This window comes from Hylobates moloch, unplaced genomic scaffold (genome assembly GCF_009828535.3).
Source record: "Hylobates moloch isolate HMO894 unplaced genomic scaffold, HMol_V3 SCAFFOLD_16, whole genome shotgun sequence".
In the NCBI taxonomy this organism is placed as follows: domain Eukaryota; kingdom Metazoa; phylum Chordata; class Mammalia; order Primates; family Hylobatidae; genus Hylobates; species Hylobates moloch.
The window spans coordinates 78,382,625-78,396,376 of NW_026652291.1; positions in this window are offsets into that span (position 1 = coordinate 78,382,625).

Sequence of the window (13,752 nt, forward strand, 5' to 3'; positions counted from 1 at the left end):
ATATCTCTATGTGCAATGAATGTGTTCATTGTAAATTATTTATATCACTATACTACATAATTCTTAGAAGGAATGCTACTTGTAGAATCATTAATTGCAGAAATTATCTGTCCTATTCTTCTGAGTTCAGTTAGGTAATACGTCATTCTTTAACCTTTACAGATAACTAAGAATCACATACCCAGTGATTAAAAATAGGTAGGCTTATATGGGAGGGTAACTAGTACCTAGTGATTAAAAATAGTTAGGCTTATATGGGTGGGTAACTAGTACCTAAGTTGCTTAACTCAAGTGGACAATGCATAATCACATTATTTTTATTTCAACATAATAAACTACATATACTAGAAACGTTAAAAATCATTTCTAGCATATTTCTGTCTTCAGTAGCTCACACTCTTTTATTTAAGAAATGCTTTTAGTAGATTACTTGAAAATTGACTGTGTACCATCAGAAAGTTATTCACCAATATTGAACTTCCCATAGTAAGTGCTACAGTAGAGGAACATAAATCAGATTTAGTAATAACCTTCTTGCGTTTGGCTTTTCTGGTAAATATTACAGAATTTTTCTGTGTTCTATTAACATTTTCTCTACAGTAAATATACACCAAAAGTACTTTTTGTGTTTTTTATATTTTCTTATTTTTGTGTCTGTATTTGCATTTTGTATTCTTACAGTGGCAGAAAATTACAGAACAAAATAAGATATTTTTAATTTATTTTTTTCAAAAAGCAATCATTTTCTTGGAAAGAAGTTATGGAACTAGAATGTTAGTGCTTTTCTCCCCAGTTCTGTGTATAAACAAAGTCAAATATTTCTACAGCTCATGAAGATCTGGGGAAGGTTTTATTCGGAAAGGTAAAATTTGAAGTCTAACATTTTATCAAGATAGAACCCTCATTGGTAAAAGCAGTAGTGCAAAAATAAATATAAAGCAAAAACAAGAAATAAGAACGTGGTTATTTCCCAACTCGAACAATCTTTTTTTCTCAAGGAAGAGGCTTGGATAATTTCTGCTTGTCTTGGAAAGTAAACATTTATGTGACAGAGGAACTGGCAAACACTTTCAACTTCTATTGTCAGAAATTAAAATTACAGCCTGTCAATGATTCCTGCTATGGAGAAATGTTGATTTTAATATATGGACAAAGTTAAAACTACAACTACATTTGGCGGAAAACAGGAAGAGTATAGCTTTCTATTTGGAGCTTTGTCCTATAGACCTCTATTTCTAGAGTCTGTTGATTATCAAGGGTCCAGAGAACAAAATCAAACATGGTTCAATGTGTAATATTATGATCTATACATTTTATATTCTAAAGAGAGACATCAGCAAATGTATGTAATGAATTATCAGATACCATTGTCTTTTGAGTTTGATGTTAGCTGCCTGCTTTCCTAAGCGTGAATGAAATTCAATTTATCTAAAAAACTCAAAGTGCATCAAATAGTATCAAAATAAGGGTTCAGAAGAATTAAATTTCTTAGTGCTCATGAACAGAGTCAGAAAAATATACTATGGAAGCCAAAGCTGATGCCTATTAATTTATATATATTTTTCTGTAACAATTATAGACAATTGTTAAGTTAAAAGCTGCCTATAGGCAGTGGTTTAGAGAATATGGAGAAATGACTATTTAAAAATAATATACGCTATAAGTAATTAATAATGGTGAATTCAATTTCATTTTTGAAAAACATCTTTAGTTTTTGAAATCACTGTAAATACAATCAAAATATGCTTTCATACATAGTAACTTCATCTTTTATCTCTTTTTGAGTGATAGATCTCATACCTTCTACCTACAAAAGGAACAGATTCATATAATATTAAAACCTACACCTTTACTACAACTTTTCTCTGTGTGCCTCATTGACCTTCCATGTATTGCAAGTGTAATTTCACTTTAAAGCATTCTAACACTTTCCTACTCACATAACTAATGCCTTTTCCTTCTCTCATTATTTTCCATTGCTATTTAATTTTACTGCTGTATTATTTTTATATTCCTCTGAAATGAAATTTAGAGTGGAAAACTTCTCAGGATTACAATACCGTGATAACTAAGCAGATACTCTCTGTCATGTGTATTATTATTGTAGTATTTATGCATGATGTAGGCGATGAAAAGCTCTTAATGATTTTATGCTCATTTTCCCTCTAATATGATGTTGATTTCTAATCACTTTTTGAAGCTTCTTTGCAGTTTTTTTAATTCTATTGCTGTTGAATAATATAAACTTGGAAATATTTAAAAAATCGTAATTTCATAAGACTAGATATGGTGCATATTTTTCAGATGTAAAACTAAATAATACTGATATTTTACAGTATGTACCACTTGAGTTGTAAATATCTTACATAAACATATAACTGCCCACTTAGGTGAAAACCGAGCTTTGACCGAGGCACCCAGAGAAGCTTCTTTTCCTTCTTCCTTACCAAATCCATCAAGGTGACCCAATCAAAATAATTGCTGACACTAGGAATGACTGTCCCTATCCTCAGCTTTTGCTTTTCCTTTTCTTTTTCTGGTACAACAGTGGCCACTGCTGCTTGCTGAAGCCAGTAGTTAGTCGTGGAGTCTGCTGCTCCTCATTCTTCCACCTTCGCCACCCAAAAATAAGTTCTGGACACTTCAGTTGCTATGCAATTAAAGCACTGGATAATGCTGATGTTTCTGAAAAAAGATGTGGAGTTGATACTACCCCTTTTTAAAACATCAAATTTACATTGTGGTCCCAATAGACAGGTATGTGTCCTATAAAAGGATCGTAAAGTTTAATGGTAATATTTAAATAACAAAAGTTTATAGTGTTTTAATTTTGAAATATGTACAAATGTGAGAGACTCAAGATAATTTCTAATTTAGTACCTCACTTGTTTGTTTTCCAATATGCTTTTTGACTGGGTGGAATTACAGTTAGTATGCTATGAATAGAATATAACTCTTCAGTAATCTAATTTTTGTGCAGTGAGCATGAATATTTCTAATGGTAATTGTGTTGTTTTGTCTTGAAGCATTCTTTCTTTTGGAAAGCACCCACCTCCTCTCACCACTCTTATCCCATGATAATCTTGGGCCTTGTGGTTTTGTTAAAGCTGATCCCATATCCCTGTTGTTGAAATCACACACTCCTGGTCCTGTGACTAACGACATGGCACATGACCTAAGCCTTAGTTGTCAGGATGCCCCACTCCTTGCCACAGTGATAATTTCAAGGGCAAGTAGGGAAAACTAGTTGAATTAGTCTTTTCAAAAACCTTTTACACAGCCAACAAAAGTCCTTTTTAAGAGGTCAGCCAGAAAATGTGCTTTATAGAAAAGAAGGTGGAGCTCAGAAATAGAAAGGTCAAGTGACCCCAAGTCCTAAGTTCTTTTTAGCTCATGTTTTCTTTTTGTTCCTCTTGCCTGGGCGTGGAAGTAGTGGCTTACTGCAGTTGCTATTTTTGGGTTGTTTCCCTGAAAACTGTTTGTTTTCTCAGGCCCTTCCGTCATCTGAGTAACCTATTCTCTGTTTTAAATACCCAAATGTTTGTCTTCTTATCCTCCTGTTTTTCTGTTTGTATATTGATGGATACATTTTCCGATAGTATTTTGTTTGTTTTGTTTTAGCAAGAGTGCTTTATTTTCTTCAAAGGCTTACAAAGAAGCTTAATTAAACAGATAAAAGGAGAGCTATGAGTAAAACTCTTTGGTGACAAGATGTTATACAACCTAACCGACTTAAATTGTCTAGCTAGATAGCTTCTCAAATCCCGAGAGCACTACTTAGTAAAGTTTAAAATTTACTGGTCTATTCTTTTCAGTTGGGAATATCTACATATACTATTAATATATAGGTGTCATAGAATTAAAATAGAAAAAAACTCAGAAATATAATGTTATTTTTAACATTTTTAAATTTTTTATTATTATGGGTACATACCAGGTGTATAGATTCATGGGGTACATGTGAACTTTTGATACATACATACAATGTATAATAACATTCGGGTAATTGGGGTACCCATCACCTCAAGAATGTATGATTTCTTTTTGTTAAATACATTCCAATTCGACTCTTATAATTATTTTTAAATATACAATAGATTATTCTTGACAGTCACCTTCTTGTGCTATCAAATATTATATCTCATTTGTGAAATATAATATTCTCAATGTATTTCATCATATGGGGAATGATGAGGTCTCTGTTTCATTCTGTTAAATATAGTTGAAAACACTTCTACCTTCATTTATATCTGCAAATAACTTAGTTTTGCTTAACTTTATCATTGGATTACAGATCTTTTCTAGGTACTATCATTTAATGAGGGCTTTACCTTTTCCATGTCCTGCTGCCATTATAAGGCTTCTCGATTTTTAAGATTATGGAAAATTCTACTTCATTCAAACAACAATATGTGTTAAAATTACCTTCCAAAATGTGATCCTGCTTTACTTCTGCTGTATACCACTCTCTCTCTCTTTTCTTCTCTTTCTCACACACACAAACACACTCACACAAAGTTTAGCACTGTTCTTGAATAAGCCATAAAATCTTTAGACCTGTGGCTCACGTCTGTAATCTCACCACTCTGGGAGGCTGAGGTGGGCAGATCACAAGGTCAGGAGTTCAAGACCAGCCTGGCCAATGTGGTGAAACCCCGTCTCTACTAAAACTACAAAAATTAGCTGAGGATGGTGGTGGGCACCTGTGGTCCCAGCTACCCAGGAGGCTAAGACAGGAGAATCGCTTGAACCTGGGAGGCAGAGGTTGCAGTGAGCCGAGATCATGCCACTGCACTCCAGCCTGGGCAACAGGGCAAGACTCCATCTCAAAAATAAATAAATAAATAAATAAATAAATAAATAAATAAATAAATAAATAAAATCTTTAGACAATTCAATTTCATCCTTCTTCTCCTGAACTCTGATCAACTAATTTTGACCATCATAGACACTGACCTCCAAGGATCAAATCTTCATCTCTATAATCCTCATCAAATTATGAATGTGGTATTTTAAAGGAGAATTATATCAGAGAAAGTAAACTGTGATATGGCTAGATTGAATGAAGTAATGTGTGTATAACAGAATATTGACTGAGCATGAAGTGCTGAAACAGTTGCACAGAATTAAGAGATAACCCCAAGCAACTATTTGACAACTCTGCAATGTCAGCTGTCCTTTTTAGACCAGACTTGCCAGGGGGCAGCCCCTGTCTCTTCACAGGAAATCTTCTTCCTTGAGGAGACACAGTAATTCATTCAACAATTATCTATTTAATGCCTATTTGTTCCTGGTCAATGTATTAAGAACTGGGAGCAGAAGGATGAAAAGCATGGATTACATCTTTAAGTACCTTGCACTCTAGCCTAATGAGAGGAATATAAGTGATTACAATGTGAAGTTGTGTAATAAAAGCATGCATAAATTTGGATGTAAGCTACAGGGGAGGCTTTGCAGAGTAGTATTCAAGTTCAGACTTTGATCACTATGTGTAACTGATGCATAGAGGGAGGTGTAGGGTGGGGGCTAAGGCCCTGACGTGGGTATTAAGCCAGCTTCCTAAGTCTAGATGATTTACTTTTATAAGGGGCAGACACATTGCATTAAAAAAAAACACTATATGTGATTTGTATAAATGGATGGACAGTGTAGCCTAGTGAAGTGACAGAGACCCTGGGGACAAAAAAAGTGAGGGTGAACCACCTCCATACCCCTTCATTTTGTACATATTTGCAATTCTCAGTGACACTGAAAAGTGCAACAGAGACAACGTGTGTTAAACACTTATCACACTATCTGTCCCATTAGAGACCCTCCAAAATTGGAAGTTGTTTAAAATGGCATGAATATTAGTGAAAGTGGGAATGGTGGCTCTTTTGGTGGTAATATTAGGTAGTCCCTTGGAATTACTTCATTATCCAAACCACGTTCTCATTCCTTGCCTGCCTGATACTTGAAAAAAAGAAACTCATGACATTCAAAGTATATATTTTCTTATGCTTATCATATTAAAACAATATTGAATATTTATCTACAGTAGGGATTGTGTTTAATTTAGCTTTAAAAGGCATATAAGGAGCTCTAGTACTCTGCATTTTGTACACCCAGGTCCTGATTTTAAAGTCGATAGTAACCCACTGCTGCAGCAGCTACACATCTGCTCTTTCATTCTCATCCATATGTAAACGATGCATGTCTTCCAGTGAATAAATTAAAGGTAAATAACGTCCTCTACCTAAGAATTCCAGACCTATTGTTTTAAAACAACAACATAGTGGCTGAGCTATTTGGGCATAGAACTCTGGCTTCAGTGAAATGGGACTATCCTTGAGACCAAAAAATGGCTTACTAAAGGTGTAGGCAATCCCTATCAGAGGGAAAGCAGTTTTTTTTTTTTTTTTTTTTTTTTTTTTCAAAAATCTCAGTAATTTTAAAAGTGAATAAGCAAAACAAACAAACAAATGCCCTGATAACAGCAAAACACAAATTCTGCTTTGGCCTTTTGTGAGGTATAAGTTTATTAGCGGTCAGAGACTCCTGGGAAACATCTCTTTTATTCATTTACATAAAAATAAAATTTACATTATGAGTCTACTCTTAAATTGCCTTTATATAAAGAACTAACAGAAGTAGCTAAAAATCATAGCCTATACCCTTCATTGTCACTCTTTAACTGTGAAATATCCTCTGCCAATTTTATCAGTAATTTAATCAGTATTTTAAAAATTGTAGTTCCCTGCTATTGTAATGTACCTTAATTTTACTTTGAGGTACCTTACTATAAAATACTTTGATGTTTGAAGTATCATCTTTGATAACTGAAATACTTTTATTTTTCCTTAAGAGATTTTAAAACTGTATATTTTTAAATCTTTTATGTGGTTACATGTGATCTGTACAAATAAACTGATTTTAATCATAGTATGTACATTTTTAATTTTTTTAAGTATGTGCATTTTGAAAAGTTTCAATTATTGAAACCAACCTTAAGTTTGAGTACTTAGGACTGTTTATTGTGTTAATTTGTTTTGAAAAATTGTTATTTCATCTCAGTACTGCTTAAATTCTGCAATTTAGTGTTCCAAATTTTTTTCCATAGGAATTACCTGTTTCGTTGATTACACAACACATTTCTTATGATATTTTTCACTAGTTTGAGTTTAAGGAAGCAGTGGTGGTAGTGAATGGGAGGATGCTGGAATATGTAGTAGAGTTGGTAATCTTAGCGAAACCAAGCAAATACAATGAGGAGAAATAATTAAAAAATAATGCTTTAGAAACCTTTTGTAAAGTGATCATTATTGGTTATGTTTCTAGGCCTTATGTGTTAAAATGAAACTTTAAATACAGGACTGAGAAATAGTATGCTAATAAAAAGAAATTATCCATTACAGTGGAATTTCAGGATACTGCAAATGCCACTATAAAAGCTGCACAGTTTGGCAGAAAGAAGGGATAAACATCATGGAACTGTGTCACTGCATGGGGTTGTGGAGCAAAGATTTTAGAGAAATTATCAGTTCCAATACTAAATTTTTCACTAGATTGCAAACAAAATTGTCTTAGCTAAATGCGTTATGGTGTGCATATACAATGGAATAGCATGTAGCCCTTAGACAAGAGGACATTTAATGATATGGAGAAATGCCCACAGGCGTTTTGTTCAAAATAAAATGTTTAAAATAAAATTTAAAAAAATTGAAAAGTTTTGGCTGGGCGCGGTGGCTCGCGCTTGTAATCCCAGCACTTTGGGAGGCCGAGGTGGGCGGATCACGAGGTCAGGAGATCTAGACCACGGTGAAACCCCGTCTCTACTAAAAATACAAAAAATTAGCCGGGCGTGGTGGCGGGCACCTGTAGTCCCAGCTACTCAGAGAGGCTGAGGCAGGAGAATGGCGTGAACCTGGGAGGCGGAGCTTGCAGTGAGCCGAGATCGCACCACTGCACTCCAGCCTGGGCGACAGAGCGAGACTCCGTCTCAAAAAAAAAAAAAAAAAAATTGAAACGTTTCTAAAATATGAGTCAATATTTTTTCTTACCTTTGGATGTATTCATAAGGAAAACGTCTATAAAAAACCTCAAAATATTAGTATTTGCTAATAGGTTGTTTTATTGACCAGTAAAATAATTGATGGTTGCTGCCTTTTGCTTCGGAAACATAATGAGTCAGTGTTATTCATAAATGTTTGTATTATTTAAAATACTCCTCTCACATCTTAAATATATGCATGTGAGCTGGGAACATGGCATTCTTTATCTGTGAATACTTACACAATGCTTATCAGGTGGGAGAGTGTCTGATATTTGTTACATAAATGAAATGTTTTTGGGAAAGAAATTACACAATTTTGTTTTTCTGTAAAGGGAAAAGAACTGGAGAATGTGACAAACAACATCACTTAATGGTGCCTAGAATGCTTTCTTACTTGGGTATATTTGTCATGGCTTTACTTTTATTTAACTGGAGATATTGAATTTGTATCCTGACTTTTGTGAGGTTAATTTCAGTTATTAATGTTACTGAGCGTATTCTGCTATGCACTCGCTCTGTGCTTTCAGTTCAGTATTTTGTCTACAAATTAGACAAGGATCTCATACTAGAGTTCAACTTGGAGTTCCAACATGCCCTGACACAAACACTGAAAAGCCTTAAACATTAAGGAATTTGGTTGTCTTGTCTATTTTGGCCATGGAAACTGCTGGAAGATATCCATTCTACAAGCATATGCAAAAATGCTCAACATTACTAATCATTAGAGAAATAAAAATCAAAACCACATGAGATACCATCTCAGAATAGTCATGATGGGTTTATTAGAGTCAAAAAATAACAGATGCTGGTGAAGCCAGGTTGCAAAGAAAAGGGAACACTTGCTTATACACTGCTGGTGGGAACATAAATGATCTCAGCCATTGTGGAAAGCAGTTCAGCGATTTCTCAACGAACTTAAAACTGAGCCACCATTCGATCCAGTAATCCCATTACTGTGTATATACCAAAAGGAATATACATTATTCTACCACAAAGACACATGCATGTTTTATGTTGATCACAGCACTATTCACAATAGCAGACGTGGAATCAACCTAAATCCCCATCAATGGTAGAGTGGATAAAGAAAATGTAGTACAGATACACCATGAAATACTATGCAGCCATAAAAAAGAATGAGATCATATCTTTTACAGCAACATGGATGGAGCTGGAGGCCATTATGCTGAGTGAATGAATGCAAAATCAGAAAACTAAATATCAAGTGTTCTTACTTATAATTGGGAGCTAAAGATAGAGTACACATGAACACAAAGGAACGATAGAGCATGTGGTCAACTCAAGGTTGGAGAGTGGAAGAAGGGTGAAGATCATAAAACTACCTATTGGGTTCCATGCTTATTACCTGCATGACAAACCTGTATGACCTGTACACCAAACCCCTGTGACACACGATTTACCTGTATAACTAGTTTGCGCATGTGCCTCTGAAACTACAATAAAGTTAAAGAAAGATACCTGTTTTATATACATTTTTGCATAGCTAATTAAAATAGTCTTCTAATTTTGTGGTTTCTTCTCAATTTCACATCTTTGTCACCCCTTCAGAGGCACTTCAGATTCTTCTTGTTATCACAATTCACTGCATTATTTTTGAACATCCTCCACCATCTCTTCTACTGTGATTCTTTCTTTGTGTCTTAGTATCTTTCAGCCCTTCTCAGGCAGTTGGTGCAGCAAACGTCATGAATATCAGTGGCCCATATTCATTAATTTGGGCCATCATTTCTTTTGTCTTTAAGATCTTTCTGTTGTGTTTTGTTGTTAATATTATGGTATCTTTATGTAATCACTATGCTACTGAAAGTAAGAGTTTAATTTGTTAAATGCTAGCTGGCTTTATTATATATGAATGAATAGATTGAAAATATCACATGTCTGGCTCCTGTCTTCCTTCACTTTTTCCTTCTTTCTTTTTCAATCCACAAACATTAAACCGTGCAGTTGTTAAAAAACCAGAAGCCAAAGCTAAACTGATAGTGTTTAAATTCAAACTGTGCTGCTAGTAACTGTGATCTTGGATAATTCCTTAATTTCTCTGAGTCTCAATTTTCTCACGTATAAAATAAGAATAATTATAGCAGTTGTGGCAGCTAGAATAATGACTCCCTAAAGATGCTCATGTCCTAATCATCAAAACCTGTATGCTACTTTATATGGCAGAAGGGATTTTGCAGATGTGGCTAAGCATCATTAGAAAGGCAGGTAATCCTTAAAAGAGAAATAGAGAGGAAGGAGAGTCAGAGCAGAAGATGTAATGGAGGCAGATAACCAGAGTGACATAGCATGATAAATACGTGACCGGCCATGGATGACTTTGAAGATGGAGAAATTGACCCTGAGCCAAAAATGTGGGTGGCTTCTGGAAGCAGGAAAAGGCAGGGAAATTGATGCTCCTCTCTTGCCTCCAGAAAAAACACAGCCATGCTGATACCTTGATTTTATTTCAGTGAGAGCCATTTTGGAATCCTGACCTCTGAAAGTATGGGACAATAAATCTGTGTTAAGTCACCAAATGTGTAATAATTTGACATAGCGGTAATAAATGACTGTTATAGTCTTTTGTTGACTATATGACTTCTAGAAAATAGAGTTAATATTAGTAAAGCAATTTGAAGAGTATCTCGCTTATAATAAGCTATACATACACATGTTTTTGTAAAATACATAAGTAATATAACTAAAGAAGTAAGTATTGAGAAGTATTGAGTGTCTCCTACAAGTATTTCACCCACAGGTAGACAGAAAATATGTATAAAGAATTGGCCCTCCATATATTGCACGCGCGCGCGTGTGTGTGTGTGTGTGTGTGTGTAATAGAAAGCTCCTGAGGTACTGAGGGCTTTGGCACATCCGTGTACAAAATGGCAGGCACATGCAGTAGGTACCATCTGTAGTTGCTTTAATGATGCTATTCTACTACTTTTAGATATAATTCTGTGAACATAATGCTCACCTCTGAATGGTTAAATCTGAGAAAGAAGAAAGCTTTCAGATCTTTCTATAAAACAGTACTTTCAGTTCAGAGAGCTGGTTTCAGTTCAAAAACCCCCAATTACTTTTAGAGAAAAACCCCAAAGTATCAGTGTACACAGAGGTGCTTGAATAGAAAAAAAGCCTTGACTTCTGAGAGGAAGTAAAACTGCACTTGGATAATCACCAATCCTCTCAAAAGAGTCTGCAGAGAAAACCCGATGCAGCTGGCCCACTGAGGTTCGACTTTTCAGGTGTTCTTCAGTGAAGAGGTTGCAGATGTCACTATAATCACAGCAGATGGCTATCCCTCCTGGTTCTCAGAGAGCGCTGTTCTGAAACTCCCTCTCTGCCACTTGGGCTGACTCAGTACTTTTGTGACTCCAATTACTATAGCCGTGCAATGTCAAACCACATGCCTGACTCTTGGGAGAAGAGCTGTTGTTCTCTTCCCTGACCTGCTTGAATAACAACCTAGAAACACAGACATGAAACGTGCCTCAAGAGATATGAAAAAATTACTTCAAACACCCCCAGCCCAGAAACAGATTAGGAAAAATTGCAGTTCTTGGGGGTTCCCTTTGGAGAGATGATCAAGGAGATTATCTCTATTCTCAGAATACATAGTATTTTTCAGGACATCAATAATTTAGGGAAACTGAAACCCTGCTAGATCAGCATTATGTATTTTGCAGAAAGATCTATCTATATGTTTTACTATTAGTACAGTTTGACTTCCAGAAAATAGAAAAAAAAAATCTTCAGTTTTCCAGTATTAAAACTAGAGAAAAAAACTCAAAAAGTATTTTATTTGCATTTTAGAGAAAACCTGTGTGTATCACTGATTTATTAAGTATGAAATTTTTACTAAGCACTGTTCTACGTGCATCATTTTAATCCTCGTAACTCGCTCAAAGATGTTGATTCAATGGTGTGTACCTCATAGATACGAATTTCAAGATATATGTAAAAACTGTTTGAGGATAAACATAAGTCCAGATTTATCTAACTCCAAAGCCTTTGCTAGTAGCAATACAACAATTCTGTCTTTAAGAGTCTTTTCTGGGGACAGTATGATTACCCGAAAAAACACAGGGCAGAATTGCAAATATGAAGGAAAAATTCACACAAACACATACACCTATGTGTCTACTCCTAAAAGTCTGGTATTTCAGATTTTCTCTGTGACCTTATCTGTTAAATCTCTGGATATTGAACTTGACTGTGCACGGCTGCTTTACTAAATATTAAAAACCCACAGGAAGCACAGAGAAGCTTGCACCACAGAGGGCCCAACAGTGCCTTTATCAGAAGGCCACAGTATTAGATCAATGTAACTGAAATGTACTTTCATCTCAAAGTGCTCCAATCAGAGAAGTTACTTGAAAAATGGAACACATTTATCTTCCAGACCACAGATTCCTGGTGGGTTACTCCTCCGTTCTCCCGATCTGTGTGATTTCACTCCACCAGGGGGTGCCAGAGCAACAAGGAGTGCAGTGCAATTCCAAGGAAGGGGACATAGATTTTCTTCTAAATATGACTGATCCACGGAGAAAAGTATCTCCTATTGGCAAATTCCTGATAAACTGGTACTTTACAAAAGTCCATGGTTTTTATTTTAGTTAAGGAAAAATAAATCTATTTTATATATTCATGTGCTATTTATGTATATAGATAGTTCTACAACTTTGTTTATCTATTAGAATATTTCTTCCTGCCAAATTTGTCAGACTTATTATCAAGAGGTAATTTATTTCGCTTTCTGACTACTTTTTTTTGCCATTTAATATGGCTCCTAACGGAAAGGCAGAAAAGGTCTGCTAAAATGATGGGAGGCATATAGTAAAATTGGCTACATAACAATAGAGATAGTGGTGTTTGGGGAAAAAGAAAGCGTTTTTAGAAAATATGTAAACTTCTTAGAACTCCACAAAGTACATACTACTTATAATACTATTGCCAAGAAATTTTATAAAGTGAAAGTTCTCATTTCATGTATCTCATTGCACCACTGATTTTTTTTTAATATGGTTTCTGTTTTTATCCTTGTTTGTGTATATTTGTGGAAGTGTACGTGTGTGTCACATGTCTGTCATATAATATGATATTTGTAGCATATATATTTTATAACAATAGATTTATACTATGCGTGTATGTGTAATTTGCACAATTTTTCTTTTTATTCACTTCATATATCATGAACATCTTTCTACATTAGGACATAAATAACAAGTTCATTTTTTCCATAGCTTTGTGAAGGGATAATTGACAAATAAAAATTTGTCAGACTGTACTACCCCACTTTAGGTTAATTGTAACCACTTCAGGTTAATTCTTTTATTTTACCTGCCTTTAGAGCAGTGGTCCCCAAACTTTAATCTGCATATGGATCACCTGGGTATCTTATAAAAATAATAAACTAGAGCTGTCTAATTTTACAGGTAAAGCTATGCCAAGAATTCACTGTTTTTATTAGAATGCATTTGATTTTAGCACTCTGGTGACAAATGGCTCGAAAAAGAAAAAAAAAATTATTGTAAGGAAACACACACAGCAAGCCTCAGGAAATGTATGATCCAGGGCAACTGTGAGGGGTTCAGCCCAAGAAATTCTTAGACCTTCACTGTGGTATTTTGTCACTCATCAGAACTTATCTATAATTTACCAAATCGGTATGCTTGTACTATCTAGTTCAGCATCCCAAATGAAGTCACTATATTGTT